Raw genomic sequence first — 27,965 nt, forward strand, 5'->3', positions numbered from 1 at the left:
ACAGGATGGTATTAGCCAATCCAAGAAGAGAATCTTATCGGAGGCCGGTATTGATGCAACCAATGCAACGTACGCCGGCTGGGACGGGGCGGGGATAGAGTTGATTGGCAGAGCGTGCTCCTATCGCTGAAGCCGTTGTTCCTTGGGTCGCTGAGGGGAGGAGACGAGCGGCGTACGCGGGAGGCAGCTTCGTCGACCTTCAGGCGCCCGGAGACAAGCTGGAGGAAGCTGGCGGGAGGTGGCTGGTGGCAGGTAGCTGGAGGACCGCCCTTCCGGTACCCGTGGAGCTGGTGTTCTCCCTGCCAGGCCCGGGGGTGCGCACGTTCCTGACCCAGTGTGGCCCGGCTCGGGCTGGCAGCCAAATCCGCCTCTGCGCACGGGTAGTGAGTCCTCGGCCAGGACGCGCAGCTCCGGAGCGCGCGCGGACGACCTTGACCATCTCGGCCGGCTGTTTCCCCCTGAGAGAAATGTGGGTGGGCCACCTGCGTTGGTTTCAGACAGGGGGCCATCCTACTAAAAGAGAAAGTGTCCAGGAATTCCTTTCTGCCGCTCATACAGTTTGAAGCTTTTGCTCCCCTTTCCTTACCGAGAGAGCTTGGTCCTCACGGACCTTACGGATCTGGGCGCGGCCTCCCCCTCCAGCTTTTCTCCCACGCAGGCACTCAACCAGATCTTGCTGTCGTCAGCTGGCTGGTATTCAGACTGTCTCTTCTTTTAGTCAGGCTATTCCTTCCTCCCCAGCCCCTCTCTCCATCTGTTGACCTTCAAGATCCAGAGCAAATGCCTCCTCCCTAAAGCTTTGCCTTAACCCTCACTCTGGTTAAAATCCCTCTCTCTTTCCTGTGCTTCTGTCCCTTCTTGGCAATATTACAATTGTGGAAAATGACCAAAATGCCCAGTTAAGAACCTAGTTCTGGAGCCAGACTACCTAGGTTTAGATTCTAATGCTACCACTTACTAACTTGGTCAGGGCTAGGCAAGTTACTTAACCTCTCTGTTCCTGCTCCATAAAGTGGAGATAATAGTACTTTTCGTAGGTTCGTTGTGGGGATTATGTGAGTTAATACATATGAAGTGTTTAGTTGCATATAGTAAGCACTCCCTAAATGTTAGCTATTGTCATCATTGCACAGATGCACACCCCTTGTAGATGGTAAACTTCCTTTGGCTAGAGATATTAACCCTGTATTAGTCTCCCTTAGTTTCTTGCACTTAGTAAGTATTCAATAAATGGTGGCAGGAGGAGTCAGTTCTGTTGGTTCAGAAAAAAGCAATACCTTACCCTCTGTTCATTGGATAATATGACAAATCTCAAAATGAATCTCATTCAGAGTAACAAACATAAGCCAAAAGTACTTTGTGCAACACCTGCCAACCTTTGTATCATTTGCTTCTTTTCAGAAACAGCCTCTGGTTTTAAAGATAACTGTCAACAGTGTTTCATTAACAACACTTTCCTCTAAGATTGTGAGTTCAACACTGAAGGTGAAATGACAATGAACTTGCGGTGCTTCCATAAGCAGAGGCAAAGGGCAGCTGCTGAGTGAGATGTTATATAGCCCAGCCTTACCAAAGTTTGATTTAAAAGTATGATCTTCACAGCGTTGGCCAACAATGTCATGGTCATGCCTTACGTCATTCCCTGGGGGAAAAACAACCCTAAATTACCTAAACATTATCAACTTAGCTAAGTCCAAATAAATATTTATTGGCAACCTAAGCAGCCCCATAACCAAGTCAGTGCTGACAGGGGCATAGAAAGTACCATATGCAGTTTTTCTTCATGTCCCCATAATTATCTGTTCTGAATTTTAGAAAGGGGCAAACAGTTACTGGGTGTTGGGGGAAGGGATTGCATATTATGTGGGATGCAAGTCTCAAACTTTTTTCCTCGGGAATGTGTTTCTTGGAGATTACTTTAAGTTCAGTAGCCTTCTATCTTGAGCCCTGCAGCCTGCCCCTCTAAGCAAAATGCCTGTATTGAAGTAAACAAAATGCTTTCCAGGCCATCACTAATTTTAACACTTTGACTTAGAATGGATGCAAGACAGCCTCCCTGCTGAATGGATAATTCAAGCAAAAGATTCTTGAGAGGCAAACATTGCCCAGACTAGTAGGCAGCCAGGTAAAGTGAGTGTCCAGGGAAAGGGCAGTAAGGATCAGAAGGAAAAGGGGCAGGTATTCCCCTGGCTCCTGACTTCATTATGACTATCTGTCCCTACCATCTCCCTTCTGCCTTTTTTTTTTCTTCCAAAAGAATTGGAAGGGAGGAAGTAGGAACCACATAGCAACAGCTTGATCGGGAATGAATTCCTTTAGAATATACTCGCTTGGAAATCTGAAGCCTTTGGGGCTAGGCAGCACTGCCACATAGCATAAGAGGCAGGCCAGGGCAGTAGCGGGCACTGCATGGACCCCTAAGCAAATCCACACCTGCTTATTGTACTTAATCTTGCCGCTGATACCCAGAAGGTCTATGCTTAGCAACAAGAGAGGGAGGAGTTTATCACACTTTGTACTTAAGCACAAAGCGCTTTGGAATGGTTATATTTGGGTATATGTTGTCACTAAGGGTAGGATATTATTTAGAAGCTGAGTTATGCATTGAACAAAAGTTTCTTTAAAAACCAAAGCTGTCACTGCTGTACAACTGAAACTAACACAACATTGTAAATCAACTATACTCCAATAAAAATTTAAAAAAACCAAAGCTGTTAGAGGAGATCTGTTTGATAGTCACCGTGTGACCAAATCGTGGGCAAGAAAGTAAGAGTAGAGCCCCTAAGCTGGTGCTGGCTTCTGATTGGATTGAGTTTACTCTTGCTAAGGAAAGTGATCGCTTATCAACCACTCCCTTCAGCTTAACTGGCTTGTTTCCTGGCTGTGCCTTGGTGGAACCATCTCCCCTTGCATCTCTTCCCTCACTTCTCTCCTCCCTCCCTTATGTATGACTTGTCTCCCCACCTGCACACATGGACTGGACCAAGTGAAGGTCTCTTGCTGTTTCCTATTTCATAGAAGGGCATGTCTAGTGAGGCCTGCGGTGGACAAGGTCTAATGTTAGTTCTAAACTAGGCACCTACATGGGCAGAACATTTTTTAAAGCTGCTGAGGCCTTTGTATAACAGATATCAACAGGACTGACAACTATGGATGGGTTTTATCTACTTATTAATAGAACTAAGTTCCAGGGCACCATTTAGAAATTGTTGTGCTATATAATTTTTGCACTTTACTTAAGAAGCAGTGTAGCATAATGGTTAAAAGCGTGGCCTCTGGGACTAGATTTCGTCTGTATACCTCAGTTTCCTTACTTATAACATGGAGATAATATTTCTACCTCATGGTGTTGCTGTGAGGATTAAATGATTTAATGTTATTAAATGATTGACTCTAAAATGCTTTGAATTGTACTGGACACTTAGTAAGTACTCAGTATGTTAACTATCATTGTCATCATCACAGATGTTGTTTACAAGCATGTGCCTTTGAGATTTGTTTAGTTTGTTCGTTGATCAGCTGCATAGTAGAACAATACCTAGGCTTTCAATCAAATTCTGAAATCAAATTCTGGTTTTGCCTCTTACTAGTTTTGAAAGTTTGAGTAAATTAATATGTCTGAGTTTTAGTATTCTTATCTGTCAATTGGGGGGAAAAAGATTTTTTTCTTGGTGTTGATACACACACACACACACACACACACACACACATGCATTTAACACAGTTGTAGAAATTATTATCATGAAAATTACAATTTAGTTCCTGGGTAGCTATAAGGTAATGGTTAGACTATCTTTAAAGTCTGTCTGCCGTGGCCTCTTGAGGGCATGTACTCTGAAATTTTTTTTAATGGAAAAGAAAACAGAACATAATTCTTAATATCTTCAACCCTTCAAGAAATCTTTGTAGAGATCTGTAAAATCTCAAAGCAATTTAAAGGTAACAAGACATTTAATAATTAATTAAAATGTAGCTATATTAATAATAGCCCTTAGTATTTCTATATGATCTTTTTCTGAAGAGTAGAGAGTGTTTTAGACACCCTATTCCACTACTCTCTTAACATGCCCAGGTGACTGTCATCTCCAGTCAGAGAAATACAGAGAAGGAAATAGATCAGCCTAGCTAAAAGCTGATGAAAGCGCACCAAATGACAGAAGACCAGAAGGCTACAGACCTTAAAGTCAGAAGAAAGTTTCCTCCCCTTGCCCCGTTTCTCCCTAAATGCATCAAAACACAACCTCTTACCTCTAGAGCAATGTCTTAAGCATTTTTCCCCCAAATTGTAATATCCTTTTTTTTGTTGTTAGGTCATGTCCTAAAAGTCCTATGCTTTGATACAAGAGGAAGGTAGATGAAGAGATAATGAAGGAAACAAATTCAATGTATTTTCCAAGAACACATTTCTTTTAAACAGCTCCTAAAGGGGTAGTGTAAAACCTTGTAATAGATTGTCTTCCTCTACCCGACATGTCTGGGGTGGAGTGCGGGGTGATGCGTGGATGTAGAAGTGTACTGTGAACATTGCAGCATCCTGCAGTAGAGGGCAGCACTGCCCTTCTTTTGCAAAACGTTGAGCACTCAACGAGAAGGAAAATGAAAAGCAAAGCTCTTGACCACTGTGCCTGTGCGTTTACTTTTACCTAATATTAAAAAAACAAAAAATTAGAGTATTTTTCTTGTTTAGGTGATTATGTAGAAAGAACGTCAGATCCTGTATTGCCCTGAAGTAATTGGTGAAAAACGCAGGTTTTAGGATATGGGCTCTGTTCAGGATATGGGTTGTGTCTGACAGAGATAAACAGTAGCTTGACCCTAGGCAATCAGATAGGGTTATTGTATGAACAGACCTAAGCACTTTCTGGGGAGAAGTCAGTCCACTGAACTAGCAGGATGTGGTTTTAAAAATGTGTGTAAGTCATATGGTCTTAGCCCTGATAACTGCTTTTAAATTTGAATTCACTGACTTTATTCTGCTGTCTGTGTTAGTTTTCCTTTCTGTCACACCTGGGTCAGATCAGACCTGTACCATATGTATTATGACTTTAAAGAATGATGTCAGACATGATGGGTAAGGAATGTCTGTCATGGGACTGCAGTTGGCTAAATGGCTGTGTGTATACAGTGGTGAAATTAAAGTCTTGCATGTTAGTCCTCATTCAATTGCAGTTTGACTTGAGTTTCTCTATGCAGTAACTAGCAAGAAAAAAATAATCCCTTATTTTGTATTAAAAGTTACTTGATGCTCTTTGGCAGGATGACAGCGAGGAGAGAATAATCATAATTCTAGCTAATACATAACCATAGTGTCCCTGGCACATTTGGATTCTGCTGTAACCCTCAAAACTTTCTGGCAGCAAAACTTCAGTGCCAACTTAAATAAATCCCACTAGGAGTAAGAACTGGAAGACCTGAGTCTAGTTCCCAGTTCTGCCGTGTGAACTTGGAAAAATTACGACCTCTGAGCCTTTGTTTCCTCATCTGTTAAACGGAGATAATGTCTCCTAGATCTGGTAAAAGGGTCAATTTGGAAAATATATGTTAAAGTGCTTTGAAAGCCCTTTAAGTACCTAACAAATATTTCTATCACTGTAGTCAGATTCCTGCTTTTTCTAAACTCCTATAAGAATTTGTGTCTCTTCTCCTCATTTGGTATCATTACATTGCCTGAGATTGTACATTTTCATGCATACTTAACTTTTTTCTCCAACTTGATAGCTTCTTAGTTCCTTGAGAACTGAAACCACCAATTATATTTCCTGGTATCCTGCACCGCAACAAGATATTTGGTACATAATAGACACTCAAATATTTGTTGATTGATTAAAAAATACACTCTAATGCAGAATTAACTCTTTTTATTTAATTATGGTAAAAAACATAACATAAAATTTACCATCTTAACCATTTTAAAGTGTATAGTACAGTAGATTTAGCTACATGCACATTGTATACAACAGATCTCTGTAACTTTTTCATCCAGAATTAATTCTTAATAACTATCTTCCAAATCACCTGCTTTCCAAAGCACATCTTTGTTGATTGGGCAAAAACAGGAAAAAAATACAGGACTTTCACTCTGCGGATAGGGATGTGTAGAACAAGGTAATCGAAAGACTTCTACTTTGTTTTAAATTCTCACTCCCCTCAGAGAGGTTCTGTCCTGGTCTCTCTAACCATTTTCTCAGCCATTTTCTATAAACATGGGAATATATGCCAGAAAAGAGAGGCGCCTCTATAAAATGCTTTCACAGGTCATTTATGTCTAGCATATAATTAAACATTTACATGAAGAAAACTATCACGTTAAAAGAAACTCTGTTATTATTTGATTTCCAGAATATGTGACTTCTGTTAATTACTGAAAATTAAGTACTATTTTTAATCATTATTGCTATCACTGTAGCAATTTTTTGAAATTTAAATATTTAAACTACAAACAAAATAGGGAAGATAGTGGAGATTTTTGAAACAGTACTGGGGTGGAATAGACTTTCCCAATCACGACACAATCTCAGAAGCCGTAAAGAAAAACATTGACGATAGACACCATAAATTAAAATATGATGACTTGGAAAAAATATTTGCAGCCTGCTTATCAGTCACATCTAGTAGATACTCAGCGCTTAATTGTATTGATACAAAAATGAATTAAGGATATAGAGAAATCAATCAGGAAAGAATAAATACAAATGGCCAATAAATGGACCAAAAATCATACTCATTATAAAATTGAAACCGCACCAATTAATCCATTTTTGCCCATCAGACTGACAAAAATATTTATAAATATGGATAAAATAGTGTCGTTGAGAGGGCAGGGTAAGGTAGGCACTTTCATGCACTATTGGTGAGAGTGTCACTCGATAAACCCTTTTCTTAGAATGCATTTTGGCAATATCAGTCAAAATGTGTATACCATTTCATCAAGCAATTTCTCCTCTTAGGAATCTATCCTAAAGACATTTATACAAGTTTACAAAGAGAGACAGTCATATACAACTATGCATTGCAGCATTGCTTTAATAGAGAAATAAACAATGACATACTTTCCAACAAAGGTGTTATTTTATAACCTAAAAAATCAAGTTTTTATTGAAAAAATAACATTTGAAAGAGACAACAAGATTACAAAATTAAGATAGTCTCTAATAATGGTAATTAAGTAGAATGGACAGAGGGAGGAAAATAGTTCTACAAAGCTCTAGAAATGTAGTAATTTAAAACTTCAGAGGTTATGAGAATATGTTTTAATAAAGATTAATGTGACACACTACAGTTTTGAGCTGATCTGGAAATCAAGGGAGCTCTTGAAAATCACTTGTTAGTAAAATAGTAATTTTTTAAAACATAAATCCCAAGACATTGTGTCTCAGGACCAAAAACAGCTCCTGACATCTAGTGAACACTCAGTAAATATTGGCTGAAGGAATGAAGGAGGATGATATCTCCAGCAGAGTTGTCATAAAAATGGATACAAAACTGCCTACAGATTAGTGCTTGATACATAGCAAGTGTTCAGTAGATACTAGCTCACTAATTTCCTGGAAGCCTGTTGGTGCTTAGTACCTGCTTGGCACATTACAGGAGTTTGTTTATTTAAAACCATGTACATAGTGCTCACTATATGGCAGGTACTGTTCTAAGTGCTCAATAAAAACTAACTCAAATTACAATAACAATGGAAGTAGGTTGTCTTATTGTTCCATTTAACAGATGAGGCAATTGAGGCAAAAAGCACTGGAACAATTTGCCCAAAATGGCACAACCATAAAATGGTTGGGATATGAATTTAGACAGCCTATCTTCAGGGTCCCTGCTCCACTGTGCCATATGGCCTCTGGTGTCATAAAAGTTTATTGAGTGAAAGAATGCATGAGATGTTCTGGTTTTAGATATTATATTGTGCTTTTATTCCAAGGACTTCAGAATATTTTATATTAATGCATACCAAAATTTAATCCCACAACTTCTCCTTAAGGTAGAGCATATTTTAAAAAACATTTAAAATGTATTACTGGTTCATTACTTGAGTTTAAAAAGACCAAAGGAGGTCCTTGTTCTGTGGTGAAGTCACTGTATTTGCTTTCTGACATCATATTAATTTCCATACAAAAGTTCCAAGTTCGGAACAGAGAAACATCCTGCTCTAGAAATGGAAGAGGCATAGGGCTTACAAAGAAAAATGACCTAACAATGTCAAAATTATTTAAAGGGATAAGGTGTGAGTTTTAATCTTCCACATGACTAAAGCAATGGGTCTCCAACTTTTCCAATCAGGAATCCTTCTTCCGTAGCTAAGCTTTGTCGACTGAAAAAATATTCACAACCTAAAAGTTGAGAGTAATGTTTTATTTGGTGGGAATTTTTAGGGCTTCAAGCCCAGGAGGCAGCATGTCAAATAACCCTGAGAGAACTGCTCTGAGGAGGTGAGGGGGGAGCTAGGATATATAGGAGTTTTGCGACAAAGGGCAGGTAGTAGGAACAAATGATTACTGTTAATTAAAGAAAACTAGAAATCTCAAGTTAAGGAATTAATTGCTTTTCTATGTATGGGAAGATGCAAGAGTCTGGGCTCACTGAAATCATTCCTTTGATATGTACTTCAGCTAACTGGGGCCAGTATCCTGTGTTTTCTCATCCTGAGTTTCCTCAGGGCTCACCCTAGGGAGCAGCTGCAGCCTGATGGCTGCTAGATGGCAGGTACACTTTTCCTTCCTGAGTTCCCTCAGGGCTCACCAGCTCACCACTGGCTGTGGCTGCAATTGCTGATGACTGTGACATCTTTTCTTTACTGATATGGCAGGCAATATTCCATTTATCAGCTTTGTAGTCTTGAGAGCCTTTTATTTTTTACTTTTAATTATAGTTTTAACCTTAGTTACATTAAAACTCCATCTCGTAACATAATACCACTGTTTCTTTTTCTTCATAATTTTCTTCATGATTTTTTCCATTCATTCATTTTATCAATATTTATTGACCATCTACTATGTGTCAGGCATAGCACTGGGTGCTAAAGATAACATGGTGAGGGACTTCCCTGGTGGTCCAGTTGTTAGGACTCGGAACTTTCACTGACATGGCCTGGGTTCAATCCCTGGTCAGGGAACTAAGATCCACAGCCGCACGGTGTGGCCAAAAAAGAAAAAGATAACATGGTGAACAAAAAGACAAAGTCCCTGTCCTCACGAATTCTCTAATCTAATGGGGGAGACAGACAATAAAAGCAGTGCACAAATAAAATTGCTAAAATTACAGCCATGGTGAGTGCTGTTTGTCCTTTCATGGAAAAGGAACGTGAAAGCATATTAATAAGGGGAATTCATCTAGTTGAGGCCAGTTCTTTCCCCTCAGAATGTTCCCTCCAGCGTGGATAGCATTCCCCTTCTAATTCCCACCCCAGCAGCACCTCTTAGACCCTACAGCTTGCACATATTAATCTTAAATTTCTGGAATCTGTTTTGGAAGCCAATGTTTTCAAGAGAAAATGGCCCATTAAAATAATACCTTTATTATCTTATTAGTGCTTCTAGCTCTTTTGTTCCAAATGATAAAAACGCAAAAACAGCATTTAAAAAAATCTAGCTTCTATTAGTAAGGTACAAGTATCTTTATCTTTATGACTCAGTTGAGAAATGTAAAACTAGTAAAAAATTTATTCTGAATCACATAGATCTTTATTAATTAAATAAAAACAGATATCAAGAGAAGGGAGAATCAGAAACGTGTACTTATATGTTTATTATTCTTATCCTACACAGGACAGGAATCTCTAAAGAGTGAGAGGAAAACTGATGACAGGGACTGCCCAAAGAAGATGGAACTGTCATAGTTGGTGAGTGGATATCGCCAAGAGACTTATGGTGTCTCCTCCATGTCTGACGGAGATAACAGCCAGCGCTGGGCTGCAAAGTCTCCTCTGGAAGACCACTGAACCAAGAGAGTAAATGGTGTGCAGAGACAAGTCAAGTTCAGAATTGGAGCCTCTGGTTCCCCCAGGAAGGAATGGGTTGTAAACAAGGTGAAAGGCGGTGGGATGAGCACTACAGGACCCATGGGCTACCATCAGGATCCCCCAGAAGGGAAAGTTACAGAGACAAGAAATAGTATTGGGCAAGCTCCAGGATTACAGATGGTGTGACAGCCAATAGGCTTGGGATGCTTTTAGTGCCATATTCAGGATGTGCCCCTGTTTAGGGCATGGGATTCCAAGATGAAAGGCATCCTTGTTTAGCTGATGTAGAGGAAGAGCTTCTTTGCCGTCCATCCTTCTCCACCCTATATTCCCTTCTCCTTTAACTCCTTTCTTCGTCATGCTAAGTGTCCATCATTTCAGTGACACCCAGTTTCTTCTATTGAATTGAGTTCTCCATTGTATTTAGCTCACTACCTTTAATCCAGGTGCTTACTAATGAGTGTGGTCCTCAGATCAACAGCATCAGAGTCACCTTCATGCTTGTTAGAAATACAAAATCTCAGGCCCACCCCTGACCTACTAAGTTGGAATCTGCATTTTAAGAAGATTCCCAGATTTTTCCTAAGCATATTAAAATTGAGAAGCATCATTTTACCCCCATCAGCTTCCAGGACTGTAAAATAGACAAGGTCATTCCTGGCCCACCTTGCTCACAGCTTTGAATTGAAGATGCTGAGATTAAAAAAGGAAAGCCTTCCCAAAGATAAAAATGCCATGCAGCTATTAAATATCATATTTATTTTCACTTGGATAACTTGATTTACTCAAGGTGTTTTCAGAGTAAATGATTAAAAATTAATCAGTGACTATTTGACTGTCTCTGATTGCTTCCATAATAATTGATTGTACTATCTTAAAATGCTCTAGAGTTCTGTTTTATTTTGTTTAATGTGTAGATCATGATTCTCAATCCTTGCCTCACATTAGAATTTTCCAGTTTCTTTCTGAAAAAATCCAAAGCCTAAGCCCTACTCGCAAAGATTCTGAATCAGTGGGTCAGCAGTGCAGCATGGGTATACATCATTTTTAAAAGTTAGTAATAGCAAACATATTGGAAACAATTTTAATGTCTACCAGTTAGTGAGTGATTCCCTAAGTAGGGCACATCCCGATAACGCAGTACTGTGCTAATGTGGAAATGAATGAGGAAGACTCATATGTACTGCTATGAAAATATCTCCAAGATATATGTACTATTCAGGTTTTTTTTAAGTTACATAGCAATATATATGATCTCATGCGAAAAGATGAGTGTGCATATATACATACATGTGTATGTAAATGTTCAGAAAGATGACTGAAATATACTTACTGAACTGTTGACAGTGGTTACCTCTGGGAAGAGGAATGGGAGGGAAAGGGACTTTTTGCTGTGTAAACTTCTAAATATTTTACAAGAATGTATCCATGCACTACTCGTGTAACTATTCCAAGTGCATTCCAGGGCTATTGTTTGTCATACCATCTGTAATCCTGGATTACAGACTATTTAAGCTAATTATTATTTTAATATTATAGTCTTAAATGCATAATTTTATAATAAATAGCAGAGTGGCTAACAAAAAATAAATCTATAATTCCTGCACCAAACAAAAACTGCTAGGGCACCAAGGTTTTTGTTATTAAACCTGTAGCTTTTCGATTCTGGGATTACTGGAATTGTGTTAGTCTGACTTTTCCAGATACATTCCCCCCACACCCCCGATGTTACACTTGGCATTGTCGCTAATAACCTCTCTGGTTCCTTGGGTATCTCATTCGTGCGAGCAGATCCCACTTCTGGAAAGATCTCTACATTAGCACTTTGTAAATTCTCCCTTGTCCCAGGCCTAAAAATCACTAGGGACAAAAGGTCTCCTACAGCTCAGCCATGCTGAGAGCCAGGTCTCCCCCATTTTTAGCAGCTGAGAAAAGCACACTGATTAAGCTACAGTATGAGGGCTGTGCATCTTGTCTAGGGCAAAATTCTCAGAGTCTGCTCTGATAGCTCATCCTCTCTGAAATGGTGATTAAGAACTGGAAGTGTATAATGAGGGAAATTGCTTATGAATCTGTGCCTCTCAGCCCCAGGCCACTTCTTTTTGTCTGAGAGAAACTCAAGGATTTTTACCCTAATAGCATTGGAACAAAGTCTGGGCTAAGGCAGGCTGGTGGGACCCTGCTGACAGCTCGTTAGAAACTGTCCCTCTCCCACTCCCTCTTTCATTCCTTCAAGTTACAAAGCCTGACAGAGTTTGATGGGAAAACCAAGGCGGTAACATCCCCCGCGGCAACCAAGTCCCTGCTCATCTATCTTTGACAGATAAGGAGAATAGATGTCACCTTCAAAACACCTCACTCACTGGAGCCAAGTGTACCAGGACAGCCCTTTCTCCCTCGCAGGACCCTACAGGAGGAATCCAGACAACGCCCACCTACCACAATTGAGATTTTTCTCTAAAGAAAATCATTTTAACCAGACAGCTCCTGAAAACCAAATGCCCACTCTAGTTGTCCTCAGAAAAGGGCATAACATCTAATAACTCAAAGAAAGTTATGCTTTGATTTACAAAAGTCTTTTCCGGGTTACACCCTCCCTGGTCTTTGAGGGCTGGTGACCATCTAAGATCTGAGAAGTCAGTCTAGGTTCCATGCAGACTGCTGGGAAGGGGAGTATGACAAAACAAAACAAAAACATCTCTCCACACCAGCTGGCAGAGGCTGCGACGCACTGGAATCAGCCCAAGCTTCTGTCAATGGTTCTCTGACTTTAACATGCCTCAGACAAATCTGTGAAGCTTGTTTAAAATGCATATCCCAATTCAGTAGGTCTGGAGTAGGACCAAGGAATCTGCATTTTAACAAACTATCTAGATGATTCTCACTGCTGCTACAGGGTAGCGCCTCCAGCAAGGGCTTCTAATGGTGCTTCCAGCACACCTCTTGGCGGAGCTCCTCTTCGCCTCCCCCAGCAAGCCCAGAGTGGGTCCTCAGCAGCTGTTCCTGTTGGAGGTGAAGCCTTTTGTCTTTAGGATTCTCCTGGCCATAACAATAGTCCCTCACAACAGAGGCATCTCCCAGACACCAATCTCTCAGAGCCCTTTCCAGAAGGCAACTCCAACAAAGTCCTGCTGAGCCCGATGCTGCCACCTGGACACAGTGGTTGTTGGTTTTAACCAATTGCTTTTTATTGGCTCACAGGTTCTTAAACCTCATTTTGCATCAGAATCACCAGGGGATCTTGGTAAAAGTCCACGAACCCAGGCCCCATCCCAGAACCACCTAGAAATAGAGGCAGTTGATCAGTAGTTTAACAAGCTATCAGATGATGCTGATGCACACCCAAGTTTGAGAACTGCCATTGGAAGAAAAGCAACAATCATAGAAACATTAAAGTCCAACCACTGTTTTGCAACAACTGAAGTCTAGAACACTATTAACACTAAACACAGTTGGTTCTCCTTCCTTGCTCTCTTACTGTCCCTAATAACTTTCCACTCAAGTATTTAAATACTTTCCTAGAGGGGAAAAGCTACTAGACTACCTGACTTACTAAGCACAAATATGCTGTGGTTTAAGAAAATCTATACACAGAAATCTAAACTTTTAAAACTAATTAGAGATTATTTTTATCATTACAAAAAATTATAGTGATAATAATAACTAATATTTATTATGTTCTTACTATGTGCCAGGCACCGTTCTAAGCACTTTCTAAACGTTAAACTATCTGATATTTATTAAGCACTTGCTTTGTAATGAAAACGGTTATTTCATTTAGTGCTTCATTTCCTCGAAGCATTCTAGTAGATGGGGTAACAGATGAGGAAACTGAGGAACAGATAAGTTAATTACTTGCCAAAAGTTGCACAGCTGTTAAGCAGTAGACCTAAAGTTTGAACCCAGAGCCCAATTCTTAAAGATTATATCACCTCGCTCATGTTATAATGATATATTGGCTTTATTTAACAATGTTATAATGGCTTTATTTAACAAATGTCTATAATTAGATTGTCAAGTGCCAGTACTGGGGGTTATGTTCTAAGTATACAGTGACAAACAAGATAAATACCCTGGCTTTCTGGGGCTTATGATCTGGTGGATGATCCAAATGTGTAAACAAGTCATTCAATGCAGTGTGAGGAGTGCAATACTGGGAAACTGCCGGGGTGGGTGCTAGACACGTAGGCTAGAGCAGGAGGACCAAAGAGTTGTAAAAGCCCAGAGTTTAAGGACCACAGGACACGGTTAGTGGAAGAAATGAAAAATGGCTTGGTCTGATTGGAGCAGAGAGGGAAGAGAGAATGTGTGAGCAATGAGATTAGAAAGGTAACCTAGCCCCAGATTTTGAAGGACCATGTAAAGCATGTTAAAGGGTTTTAGCATGCAGGAAATGGGATTCCCTTAGAAGGTATCAGGCAGAGCATGGAGCTAAGAAGAGAGATTTGGCCTGATCTGTTGACTTGTATGTCACAGGCACGCAGTGGCCACTAAAGCCACAGGAAGATAATATCACCCAAGGAAAGGAGAAGAGGGCCTCGGACAGCAGCTTTAGGAACACCAGCATTTCAGGGCTGGAAAGAGAAGGAGGAGACTCCCCCAAAAAAGATTCACAGGAAGGAGGAGGAAAACAATGAGAGGTAATATAATTTGCCCATGTTCACAAAGCTAGTAAGTGGCAAACTTAGAATTCAAAATGTCTCTATCATCCCAAAGCCACATTCTTGACCTCAACGTCTTAAATATTGTTTTCCCTTACTGCCTGGTGATGTAAAAGTTTTATTTATACGTTTTTCCAGAGGTTCATTTATATAACAACAAACTTGTCATGGAATTTGTTCAGTGCATCCTTGAGTTGCATTAAGGAAGCAAACTCATGAAACATGCTTGTAGCGGCCTCCTTATGGCTCTCCTTGTGTGCCCTGGCAAATCTTTGGCTGGGACATACTCTCCTTCTACCTAAGAATGCCCCCTAGGACATAGCCATGCACAGTTCATTGGCAGACGCTTAGGATTTCTCTTCAGAAGTCCTTCCATGTGGCACAAGGGGCACGTACAAATCCAGGAACCACTCTGGGTATCCGTAATTAAGTGCAGGATATACAACAGTTCAGAAGTTATAAAGTAAAAATAAATTATTAAATACCCCTGTCTCCCCAACCCCATTGCCTATAACCCATTCCCAGAAATACCATTGTTAACAATTTAGTATATATCCTTAAATGCATTTTCTACACATATATAAGTAAGTTTTTTAATGAAAGGGATCATATTATCTGTATTGTTCTGAGACTTGCTGTTTAAACTACAAAGTGGCCATCTCTTCACATCAGTGTATGTAGATTTACTACTTCATTCTTACCACATACCAGTCCACATTATGAAGGTGCCATTATTGCTTTAATCAAACCTCTATTGATGGCCATTTGTATTGTTTCTAGGTTTGTTTTGTTTTGTTTTCAGGATGCTTTGCTTCTGCAGAGTGTGAGGGGCCCAAAAAAATGTTGTTTGGGCTCAATTTTGGACCGAACATTTTTCTGAATTTGCCATTGTTTGTCCTTAACTTTCTTCCCTTTTTGAGCTTGTTGGCTGTTTCCCTCCTGCTGTTCCCTCTAATCTCACTAATACTCAGTTCAAGGTATGTTTGTTGCTTTAAAGATCTCCTTACAAAATCTAGGACTCTTTGGAGGAGGTGTGTTCAGCAAATAAACAAACTACCATCCTGACTTTACATTCTTATTCTAGAGGATTTCGGAGACGCTGGAAGAAGTTCTCTTGTTATCTGGGAATCAGCTTAAAAGCCTCAAGTTATGTTTAAACTGTGCTTCTCATTTCCTTTTTAACAGTATCATAGATAAAGATTGACTGAATATGTTTAAACTGAAGGCATAGCCTATAACTTCAAAGAGTTCACTGGCTCCTACAGTCTACTGGGAGGCAAAATTAGTGTAAGGGAAACAATTGGAGAGCAGTTGAGTATTAATTATGTGTTACAAGCCCTTGGGCACCAAAAGTTCAGGGAGGAGAAAGCTGGAGGAGTTCTCTGCCCCTCCAAGGGGAAGGTGGAACTTGAGCTGAGTTAGAAAGCAGGAGGTAACTTTCGGAGAATTTTAGGCAGAAGTTGGAAGGCGTTTCAAGTACAGGGTAAATTTTCATACCTTTTTATTATCTGAAATTTTCTTAGTTTTTGTTTAGGATCTGCTTACCCCCCTGAGAACATAAGCTTGATGAAAGCAAGGACCGTTTCTTATCACTGTTGAATCCCAGTTCCTGGTACAGTGCCTGGCACATAGTGGATGGTCAATGGATTTATGAATGAATGAACAAATTAACAAACGACCATGGGGTGTGTGAAGAGCAGTGAGAAGTCTGGACTATTTGGAAAGAAGTGTCTTTCCTTGAGGAGTAGAGGAATCTCCGATTCTCCAACAGACTGGCAGAGGAACAAGTAAATGGGCCTGCATGGGATTCAAAACACAGGGGCAAGTGGAACCAGCTGAACAAGGTATGATGATTGCCAAGGTGGACCCTGTGTAGATTGCAATAGGGCACTTGAATCTGAAATTAAATTAAAGCACAAACAAAGGAAAATTGATCTGCATAGCCTCCTGGACTCTGCTTGGTCAGCTGACAGTTAGACTTAAAAAAAAAAAAAAAGATTTGTTCAGTTCTACCCTTCCCTTGCTAAGAATACAGTAAAATGTTGATGTGATCACAATACTTTTATTAACACCTACCATGATTGTATTCACTCTTTAAGCAGATAGGTTCATTTTTATCTCATATTGAACCAGTTGTTGTCCAAAATAATGGTTTTTTATTTTGTTTTTACGTAAACTTGTTTTGTAGGTCTTTCCGTCCTATGCTCGTAAATTGATTATTGGACCTAAATGCAGTGCTTCACATTCCTGGCACATCCTCTCTTATTGATTTTAGACCATCTTTCACCTTATGGAATTCATTTTAAACCTCGATCCTATCATCAATCATAGTAGTTGCTCCTCTTAGCTTGGGGTAATCCATATATATGGTCTGCAAATGCCCAAGGATTTGGATGCCTAGAGACCCTTTGGAGAGTTTTAAGGGGCAAGGAGTGTTTACCAGCTGATATACCACCAGCCATGTGCAAAAAAGAAATGACATTTGGCTCTAGGATGACATTAGGCTCATGGCTACGTGGGGCAAAACTTGAAGGTAGTTGGAAAGGAGAAACTGTTGGAATTCCAAGTTAAAGCAAGCCAAGGGCAGAATCTCCAGTTTAAGCAACCCAGAAAGTTTTCTTCTAGGAAGCAGCATTTTAGATGCAGAAAGGGGAAAAGTAGCTTGACAAGTTTTGAGGCAGACAGCAAGGGGGAAAGGGCATGTTGCTTTAGTTAGTTGATTTGATTGATTGATTGATTGATTTTTGGCTGCGTTGGGTCTTTGTTGCTGTATGCGGGCTTTCTCTAGTTGCTGCGAGCGGGGGCTACTCTTCGTTGCGGTGCGCGGGCTTCTCATTGTGGTGGCTTCTCTTGTTGCGGAGCACGGGCTCTAGGCTCGTGAGCTTCAGTAGTTGTGGCACGCGGGCTCTAGAGCGCAGGCTCAGTAGTGGTGCACGGGCTTAGTTGCTCAACGGTATGTGGGATCTTCCCTGACCAGGGTTCAAACCCGTATCCCTTGCATTGGCAGGCAGATTCTTAACCACTGCGCCACCAGGGAAGTCCCGTGTTGCTCAGTTTAGAAGCAAAACTAGGGGTGAGAGAAGGATGACCAGCCAAGTTAGATTGTGAGCCTCATTGCCAGGCAGGCAGATATTAAAATTCACTTAGAATCGTGGACTACTTGGAATAATCTTCCCTTCCAGCTCTCAGGAATAAGTCCTACTTTGGGGGTTTAAGATGTTTCTCCTCCTCTAGCCACAGTCCAGGTTCTTCACTGGAATTCTGCCTCATTGAGACTCCTCTGTACCTCTCCTCTCACTCTGCCTCTGTTGTAAAATCAATTACAATTGGCTTACATCTCCAGTTCTGGGTACATTTTCCATCTGCTCCAAACATGCACACCCTCCGACTGTACCATTCCCCACTCCTCCCACCTCCCCCACCCCCTTCCTTCTCCCCATTAACTTTATCTTCTTAAGCAGCTCAGGAACACAGATGTTTTCACCCTGTAGCTCCCGCACAAGGGTATTTTCCCAGTGTCTCTCTGTGTGTATGCTCCAGGCACAGTCTCTCTGGGGAGGGAGAGAGTAAATGTTTTCATTCCAAACCCTCAGGGTCAGGTCTTGTTTGTCTAAACTGTGTTTGTTGCCATAATTATCAGATTAGCTGATCTCTGGCAGCAAGTTGGGGGGCAGGGGAGGGGGGAGGATTAACCCTTTGTAGGGTGGTTGCTGTGTTTTGTCACGGGAATACTCCTGGGAGGAGCTGTCATTTCTCTTCTAACCTGGAGGATTTGGCTAGAATTCTTTTCACCAACGCTAACAGGCCTCAGTAATAGTTTGCTCTGAGTCAATCCAGCCACCCAATGGGCTCCACTGCTGGGATCCAAAAGGCATTTAGTAGAGATGGAGGTTGAAAGGGCATCTCTCCAGGGATCTGCTGGGGAAAGAAAGAGACGGAGCTTAAAGAGAATCTAGATAAGTAACTCAACAAGGGGTATCAGCGTCTCTCAGGCTGAATAAGGAAACCAGGAGTATGCACTGGACGTCTTCAGCCTGTCCACCCACCCCCTGCCCCTTAGCATAAAGGCTGTGAGACTACCAGGCCCCATTTAGGTTTGTTTGGGGATTTTCTGTTGTTACAAAGAATACCACGATCATTTTCACCACTGCAGTTTTCACAAAACCAATGGTCTCCCTTTGTAAGAATATTCCCAGCTTTTGTCATCAGACTCAAATGGCTGGGCATTTCAAGATTTTCTCGTCTTCCCTTGTCTCCCATAGCACGACTGAAAGATACCATAAATACAGAGGTTGCTTTCTCCTCTCAACTCCAAGAGTAGCAACTCCTTTGCATTTTAATTATCTCTTTTACAAATGAATAAATCTTGTCTCCTCAAAAGTGTCTAGGCTCTGGGCTTCCCTGGTGGCGCAGTGGTTGAGAGTCCGCCTGCCGATGCAGGGGACACGGGTTCGTGCCCCGATCTGGGAAGATCCCACATGCCACGGAGCGTCTAGGCCCGTGAGCCATGGCCGCTGAGCCTGCGCGTCCGGAAGCCTGTGCCCCGCAACAGGAGAGGCCACAGCAGTGAGAGGTCCGCGTACCGCAACAAAAAAAAAGTGTCTAGGCTCTTTGAGGACAAGAATATCCTTGAGTCCCATACATTGGAGGACCTAAACATATAAATAGGAAGTTCTTAGTAAATATTTATTGTTGATAGCGTTTTTCTAAACTTCTTTTTTCCATTTCTCACCTCTGTTCCTTTCTGTTTTGTGTTTGATTTTTTGTGTGTTTGTTTGATTGTATACTGATCCTTTATTTCTGGACCAGTCGTCCAATTCATACTCATCAAATCTTCCTCCTTTTGTCACCAAACACACACACACACACAGAGTGAAGAGTGAGAGAAGGAAACTGGAAGCTAACATTTACTGAGTGTCTATATACCTAACATTATGCAAACTTATTCCATGTGCTTTTCAAATACCTTGTTTGAAACCCATAATGGCTTCTGAGATAAGTGCTATCAGTCACATAGAAGGAAGTGGAGACTCAGAGAGTTGTCACATACACAAGCTCCCACAATTTTAAGTGGTAGAATGAAGATTGAGCCGCAGATGTCCGTGGCCCTAAAATCCATACAGATCCCATCTTTCTAGTTATGGAAGTGGAGAAAAGTTCAGACAATTAGGGAAAACACACTTTTATCAGAACCCTGACTAAAAATCAACCAGTCTCTCTTTGGTATTTTTTCCCCAACGAATATAACTATAATAAAATCTGTATTAAAAATAAAAGAAGCTCAAACCCAATACACAAATTCTGAACAATATTTTGTACAATAAAGTAGTTTTGGAATTGCCTTAGCTTTAGTTATAACTGAATTAGACTCATCTGTTCATGTCCATTCTGTTTATAAAGCTGTCATTGCTTGAAAGCAAATATGATTTTAAAATATTCTATGCAACCCAGACACTGATGCACCCAACATTGAAAAAAGTGGCTGCTGACATAGAATATTCCTGTGTTCTGAGAGGACAAAAGTCCTTCCTCTCTACTGATGTTGCCAGACCTGGTTGCAAATGTAGATAGGGTTCTTGGAAAGAAATGTACACAACCAGATTTGGGCAGGAGTTTTCAGTTCTGTCCCAAGAGCAGAATTCAGGTGAATGTCCATGGAAGCAAACAGCCAGGGATCCAGCTCCCTTCTCTGCTGCCAGAGAGGTGCTCTGTTCAACATGCAGCCAGCTAAGATGCCACACATCTCCATGTTCTACCCAGGGTTCTTCTCTCCTGACACCTGCTCACCCTTCACCATAAGCCACATAGGAGAAAGATCCTACAGATCTTGAATAGGTCAACTGAACTGTGTTTGTCAGTTGTTCTGATGGGAAAGTTAATGGCAGACAGGTTGAAATGATTTTGTTCCTGATCCAGAAATCTCACTGACGTGGAAAGAAATTCACTTGGCTATATTAGAAAAGTTTTTTAAAACACTGGGAAATGGAAGGAGAGATGATACAAGTGCCTTAAAGTAAATTCAAAGAAGGACTTACTTTAAAAGATCACAAGGTAGGAAAGGTGATTTTGGCACCTTGCAGCAGAGTATTAGCCATATGTAGAACAAAACAAGGCAGATTCTTATGAAAGAGAGTCTCAGGTTCCTACAATACCTTTCTTGATCCTGGCTATGAACAGTGAGCTTGTTGTTATTCAGATGCTTGAGATCCCACTCTACCACTAATAGCTGTGTGACCTAAGGTAAGGCACACACCCTCTCTGGGACTTGTGGGGAAAGTTGAGGATTGGACTAGATGACATCTAGATTCCTTCTTTTGTGGATATGCCATCAAATCCTGGGCCCCTGTAGGGAAGCAAATAGGAAACGGTGTTTAGAGAAATTACATTTACTCAATTTAATATATGCAAAATGCTAAGAAAATGCCTGGCACCCAGTAATTCTATAGAAGTATTAGCAATTATTATTATACTAGATGATAAGGCTGATGAGGATGGATCCATGCACTACAAACACATTTCTACCTCCACATCTGTAATTCAAATGTCTTGCAAAAACCTTGATAGGAGTGCAATGACCTATGGCTGTTGAAAGTTATGAATAACTATAATTCATGGAAGGAGAATTTGCAAAGCAAACAACCACCATGACAAAATATACGAATGTTTTCTTTGAAAATCTAGCTTTCTTATTTGGTCGTGGAATGGATTAGGCTGACTTGGGAAGTAGTGAGTTTCCCTTCACTGGATTCAGGGACGTAGATGTCAGGTGGCCAGATGGACTGCACTGACTTTGAAGAAACTTTCTGCCAAAATCTCTATAATTCCAAAGTGAATCCCAGAATCACAAAGTGTCTCAATGCCTGTGGGCAGTAGAGGGTGGCAGAGGCTGGACTTCAGCCAGATTACTTAGTCCTGTAATAAGAGCATAATATCAGTGCCATAATATCAGCCTGGAACATCTTGCACCTTAAATAGTGAAGCTGTGCCTTCTAAGCCTTTAGTTGAAAGGTGATTGGTAGAGTGCATTACTGAGTAGTATCCTGGGTCATTCTCTCTTTTCAGTGCTGAGAGTAAGAATTAAAAGAAGTAAGGAATAACAGAGCCACACAATAAGAGAAGGGTCAGAACCAGAGCTCTGGGTTTTTTCTAGTTTTTCCTCCCTGTGAAGAGATGGTATTCTCTTGGGCTGAAGATGTAGACCTGAATATGAGTAGAGGCTCATATGCAGTGTTAGAGCAAGATAAATGGCAAGTAAAACAGAAAACGAAATAAATAATCAGAAAACAGAAGGGCAAAGGACAGCAGATAGAGAGTTGGAGAGGCAGAGGGAGGGAAAATAAGGAAACGAAGGGACTTTTCTAAAAAAAAAGTTTATACTTTGAATGAAAGACAGAAGTAGAGAAACAACATTTAAAAAGAAAAGGGATGGCAGAGAAAGAAAGTGGTAACATATTGTACATGAGTACTACAAAAGCTAGGTAGAAAAGAGTAATTAGGGTTGAAAAAAAGTCTATTATAATTTAACCTAGTTATCTGATGAGAATATCTACAGGTGCCTCTTTGCAAAAGACAGTCTCAGCCAGAGGCCTCAGGATCTGGGAAGAGACCTGTCAACTCCCCAAGAATTTCAGCCTGTCTAACATAGCATAGATCAGTTGTTAACACTGGAATTAGAAGCAAAGCTTCTGTTGAACCCCCTTAGAACCTGTAACCTACCTTTCCTTGGAGGGCTCCCTTCCTTCCTCCCATCACTTCTCTCTGTCCCCTTCTTGACTTCACTGTTACTTAATTGACTGTGGGGTGCTTGGTCTGGAGAGCCTTCAGAAATGCCTTCCAACCCTCCAGGCAGACAGCTCTCTACTTCTGCTTTCATATTCCTTTCTTCTTTCTTTCTATGATGGCTCTTTTATTGGGATCTGAGGTTCGGGGAGTAATCTAAGGATATGCAATGGGAGCAGGGATGACTCACATGACAGCTCAACTGTGTTGCTGTGGCTCAGCTGTCTCTTTTTCTGGTGCAAAAAAAAACCTGGAAGAGTTGGTTCTAGGTCCACAGAGAGGTTGCTTGCTATCAGGTATTAGTCATCATTGGAAGCAGAAGCCATGTTACAAAATGGCTGAATGTTATTTTATAAACAGTCGTGATAGTGAACTAAATAGTTTAATGAGTACTAAAGATAAAACCATAGATCCCTCCCTTGAGGGGCTAATAAACCAAAAGTGGTAGCCCTAGACCCCTGCAGTTCAATAATAATCATCACTGCCTGATACTGAGCACTGAGATGCTTAGGTACTGGGTACAATGCTGAGCATGTGACAGGCATCAAGTTATTTAATCCTCATAACATCCCAGGAGGCAGGTTGTCAACTGTTGTTGTCATCCCCACTTTACAGATGAGGACATGGAAGCCTAAAGTTTAAATAATTTACCAAGATCACTCAGCCTGAGACAGACTGGGATTCAAACATGCTTGGAGGCACCTTATTAGACTGCCTTCACCCATCCCCTTTCTACATCAGCCAGAGTCCATTTAATGGCTCAAGACTGACTGCAGGAGGAGTGAAGTCCCCAGATTCATCTCATTCCCATTTCAACACTCATTTTGAGGATTCATGCTTGGGAGCCGCTCCCGTGAGCCCTTCCTCACTGTGTCACCTGTGATCCAACCTGCTTTAACCTGTCTGTTCTTCTACCCACCTGAACCTGCAGATGCCCACACTGAGGAATCCTTGGCCCTGGGTTCTTCCTTCTCTTCCCCGCTTTCCACCATTCATCCAGAACCCTAACCACATCAAGCCTTCCCAGCAATGGTGGTGTTACCCCCAACTAACTGCACATACCTGGGACCTTTGGGGTTCCTACACGTGCTGATTGTCTACTTCCTAAATCAAGTGAATGACTGAGTGAAGAAGCATAAACCTCCTTCAAGACATGAAGTCCTGCTCTCTGGAAGGCTCTCTGCACCTCCTATCCAAGGTGTAGTGTCTTCTTTTCAAGTACTTTCTGCCCATAGCAACAGTCCAATAAAAACCTTCACTTGGACTCGGTGCTAATTTGGAATTTAAAGTGACTAGTTTTGAGAGATAATGCAAAGTATGCATGCAACCAGGATTTTGGAATAGAATAGGACAGGAATGTTTTCACATAATGGTTACTAATATAGTTATTAAAAATCGTATTATCAGTTTTCACTGTCTCTAATAATACTTTTTAACCCAGTTTGAGGTTTCCAATTACCTGAAAATAATAATGTTAAAATTTATAATTCAGAGTTTTTTTAGATCAACTTTCCCATTCCTCCAATCCCACCACCCTGCCTTCCCCACTCCCTCCAGGCATCCAAAATGGTACAATCTATATGAATAGGGCTGACTGTCTACATGAATTAATCTGTTAGCCTCTGGTACAAGTGCTTTTTCTGTCTCTCAAATTCAAATCATTTCCTCTCCTTTTACTAACATGGGCATTCATGCATTCAGTTCAAACAGTTGTTTACTTAGGGCTGTTCTGGCCTCCACAAATGCACAGTATGGTAACGGTGCAAGACAGTATGAGAACAAGTGCTCACATGAGGGTCACAGCAGTGGGGAGATGGAAAGAACCTGGGCCTTGACCACAGCAGACCTGGGTTCAAAGGCTGCCTTATCTGTGAAATTGGAGTATCCACACCCAGCTCATAGTGTCATTGATAACAGAACACTTTGGAAGGGGTTGTTGAATGCTGTGTGCATTTACCTCTTCAATCTTCCCTGAAACCCTACATAGGAGGGAAATTGGACTTGGTGGGGTGGAAAGATTTGCCCAGCCTGAGGTCTCCCAGCTAGTTAGTGATGCGCATTGCTGGAATTTGAACACATTCTTAACTCTGAAACCACACAACACAGATGGGATTCGAACCCAGCCAAAATTCAGATTGGGACTTTAACCCGTGAGCTGAGACTCGAACCCACTCACTGTCTTTTAATCGAAATTGAACACCTGGTCTCAGGACTTACTGAAGCTCAGGTTCTTTATGTCTCAGCACAGAAGGAATTCAGCAAGAGGCAAAGTGATAGGGAGATTTATTGAGAGAGATGCACGACACGCTCCATAGACAGAATTTGGTCCGTCTCAAAAGGCTTGAGAGTGGCCCCAAAATTTGGGGTGGTTAGTTTTTATGGACTGGGTAATTTCATAGGCTAATGAGTGAGAAGATTATTCCAACTATTTTGGAGAGGGGTCGCGGATTTCCAGGAATTGGGTCACTGCCCCCTTTTGGCCTTTTATGGTCAGCCTCAGAACAGTCACGGAGCCTGTGGGCATGTCATTTATCATATGCTAATGTATTACAATTTATCTTACATTCGTAGTAAATGTTCCTTTACTTTTGAAAAGTGCTATCCTTGTTTCTGCTCAAAAAAGGGAAGCAGGGGGGCTTCCCTGGTGGCGCAGTGGTTGAGAGTCAGCCTGCTGATGCAGGGGACGCCGGTTCGTGCCCCGGCCTGGGAAGATCCCACATGCCACGGAGCGGCTGGGCCCATGAGCCATGGCCGCTGAGCCTGCACGTCCGGAGCCTGTGCTCCGCAATGGGAGAGGCCACAGCAGTGAGAGGCCCGTGTACCACAAAAAAAAAAAAAAAAAAAAAAAAAGGGAAGCAGGAGATTTGCCTTTACCCAGGTTGGCTCAAGGAGAGGATCGATGTGCCCTTTGGGTTAGGTGTGGTGATGGCTGCTGGAGAAGTGGGGGAACCGGGAGGAACTGGACAGATGGAAAGGGAGACAGTGGGAGGCAAGTCAGAAAGCTGTGATGACTCATCTCTCACTGCAGGGATTCCACCACCAGTTCTTCCCAGCCGGCTTTTTCAATCCCCATTTCAGGTGTGGAAATATCCTAATGCCTGGAGTAGAGGGAAAAGACTGGGGGGGAAGCAGTGTAGTATAGAAAGAATGACATTACAAAGCTTAGAGCCAAGGACACTAACTATGAGCTTTGAACAAGTTACTTAACATCTCTGGGTATCCCTGTGTATAATGGTGGTGATATACAGACCTCAGGGAAGCTGGGACAACCCAGTGAAATCTTGTTCATAAAGGACCAGGCAGAGGAGGTCACTGTTGAGCACCTGGGGGAAGATGCGACACTCAGACTGCAGCCCCAGTTAGTGACAGAATTTGGCTTTTGCTGAATCCTACCCAAAACACAACTGGGCTATGGTCATCCTCCCAAGAAAATGTGTGATTATGGTAACTCTAATGACCACTAAAGTTAACTAAAGTTACTCCATTTGGGAAAGGAAAAAGGAGCTGCAAAAGAGCTCCATTATCAGGAGGGTAAAAATGAAAAGCAACATTTTAAAGAAAGTTTTTTTTTAATAGATTTATTTATTTATCTTTGGCTGCGTTGGGTCTTTATTGCTGCTCACAGGCTTTCTTTAGCTGCAGCGAGCGGGGGCTACTCTTCATTGTGGTGTGGGGGCTTCTCATTGCAGTGGCTTCTCTTGTTGTGGAGCATGGGCTCTAGGCGCGTGGGCTTCAGTAGTTGTGGCACGCGGGCTCAGTAGATGTGGCTCACGGGCTCTAGAGCGCAGGCTCAGTAGTTGTGGTGCATGGGCTTAGTTGCTCCGCGGCATGTGGGATCTTCCCAGACCAGGGCTTGAACCCATGTACCCTGCATTGGCAGGCGGATTCTTAACCTCTGTGCCACCAGGAAAGTCCCAGGAACATTTTAGATGAAAAAAAACACAAACATTGTGAATCTAGAGTAGCTCAATAGAAGGTCTAAATTTAACTGTAAAAAAAAAAAAAAAAGTCCAGGTACCTGAGGTGGGAAAAAAAATATTTTGCTGACTATTCAAGTAAGATGTTTATAATAAAAATACAAATTAAAAAAAAATTATGCTGAAAGTAAGGTTAAGAAAAGGAAATCCCACAAATGATTCTCAACATTTTTTTAATTGTAGTAAAATACACATAAACCACTGTAATCATTTTTAAGTATACAGTTCAGTCCTATTAAGTACACTGACACTGTTGTGCAACCATCACCACCATCCATCTCCAGAACTCTTCATCTTGCAAAACTGAAACTCTGTACCCATTAAACAGTACTCCCCATTTGCCCCACCTCCAGCCCTGGCAACCACTGTTCTACTTTCTGTCTCTATGAATTTGACTACTTTAGGTACCTCATGTAAGTGTAATTACACCATATATTTCCTCTTGTGACTGACTTATTTCACTTAGCATAACAGATTCTCAACTTTTAAACTATATATATTCCAAAGTCTTTTGCAAAGTGATGTAAATTTCCATATGGAAGAAGAATGAAGATGGCTCTTCCCAGACCTGGAGGAGGGAGTGGATGATGCAGGTAGAATGTGGACCCAGTGGAACCCCAAATGCAGTTTTGCAGATTAGGGACTTCTGTTCCTTTCTTCCTTTTTTTTTTTTAATAAATTAATTTATTTGGCTGCGCTGGGTCTTCGTTGTGGTGCGCGGGCTTCTCACTGTAGTGGCTTCTCTTGTTTCAGAGCACGGGCTCTAGGCATGCGGGCTTCAGTAGTTGTGGCACACGGGCTCAGTAGTTGTGGCTCATGGGCTCTAGAGCACAGGCTCAGTAGTTGTGGTGCACGGGCTTCGTTGCTCCGCAGCATGTGGAATCTTCTCGGACCAGGGCTCGAACCCGTGTCCCCTGCATTGGCAGGCGGATTCTTAACCACTGTGCCACCAAGGAAGTCCATCTGTCCCTTTTTTGAATGCTTTTGTGTTGCCGCAACATAAGAGTTCAGAGGGGTGTTGGCCTTAGTATTCACAGCATTTCCCTTTGTGTTTTCTGAAGGGTCTATTCCATTATTACCCTCTCCCACGATGTTCACTATAGCTCATAATAAGCAGGCAGATGGTCAGCTAGACAGTTCATTTTACTTACAACTTTCCGTGTAGCAGACACAGTCAATAGTTTAAAGTGGATAGTTTTAAAGAGGAAATTGTAGTGGGCAACATAGTCACATCCCATCATCTCTACTCCTTTCTTTCCCAGATTATGAAGCAGCTGTGGAATTTGGATGGGTTGACCCTTCAGCTCTTGGAATGAACTTTGGTTTGAGTGAATCAGTAAAGCCCATCACACTGGCCATCGTGATTGGTTTGGGAATGAGTCCATGCCATAATTCCAACTAACGAGACATGTTCACTGGAGGTGAACTAGGAAGCACAAAGTCTCAGACATACTATATCAGTCTCAGTATGAAGGCAGTGCTATGGACATCAGAGTCCTTGATGACAGGGTTCAGGCTCTGGATCAACCCATCCAGAGAGGTCATGAGGATGGAGCACCATGATGGGATTAGTGCCCTTATAAGAAAAGA

General features: G+C 41.6%; 1 non-coding gene across 2 annotated transcripts; it reads left to right on the forward strand.

Annotated features, from left to right (window-relative positions):
* The first annotated feature begins 72 nt into the window (after window positions 1-72).
* On the forward strand, window positions 73-25,218 carry LOC111172412 (uncharacterized). 2 transcript variants are annotated; one of them, XR_016388141.1, is made up of 4 exons: window positions 74-469; window positions 9,765-9,838; window positions 16,143-16,463; window positions 23,330-25,215. It is a non-coding gene; the product is annotated as an uncharacterized LOC111172412 (transcript). The 2 variants fall into 2 exon arrangements; XR_016388140.1 differs by having other exon boundaries at window positions 73-469; window positions 16,143-25,218.
* The last annotated feature ends 2,747 nt before the right edge of the window (window positions 25,219-27,965 follow it).

Source organism: Delphinapterus leucas, chromosome 16 (genome assembly GCF_059928025.1).
Source record: "Delphinapterus leucas isolate spDelLeu-1000000601 "Yukka" chromosome 16, BTC_Dleu_Yukka2, whole genome shotgun sequence".
In the NCBI taxonomy this organism is placed as follows: Eukaryota; Metazoa; Chordata; class Mammalia; order Artiodactyla; family Monodontidae; genus Delphinapterus; species Delphinapterus leucas.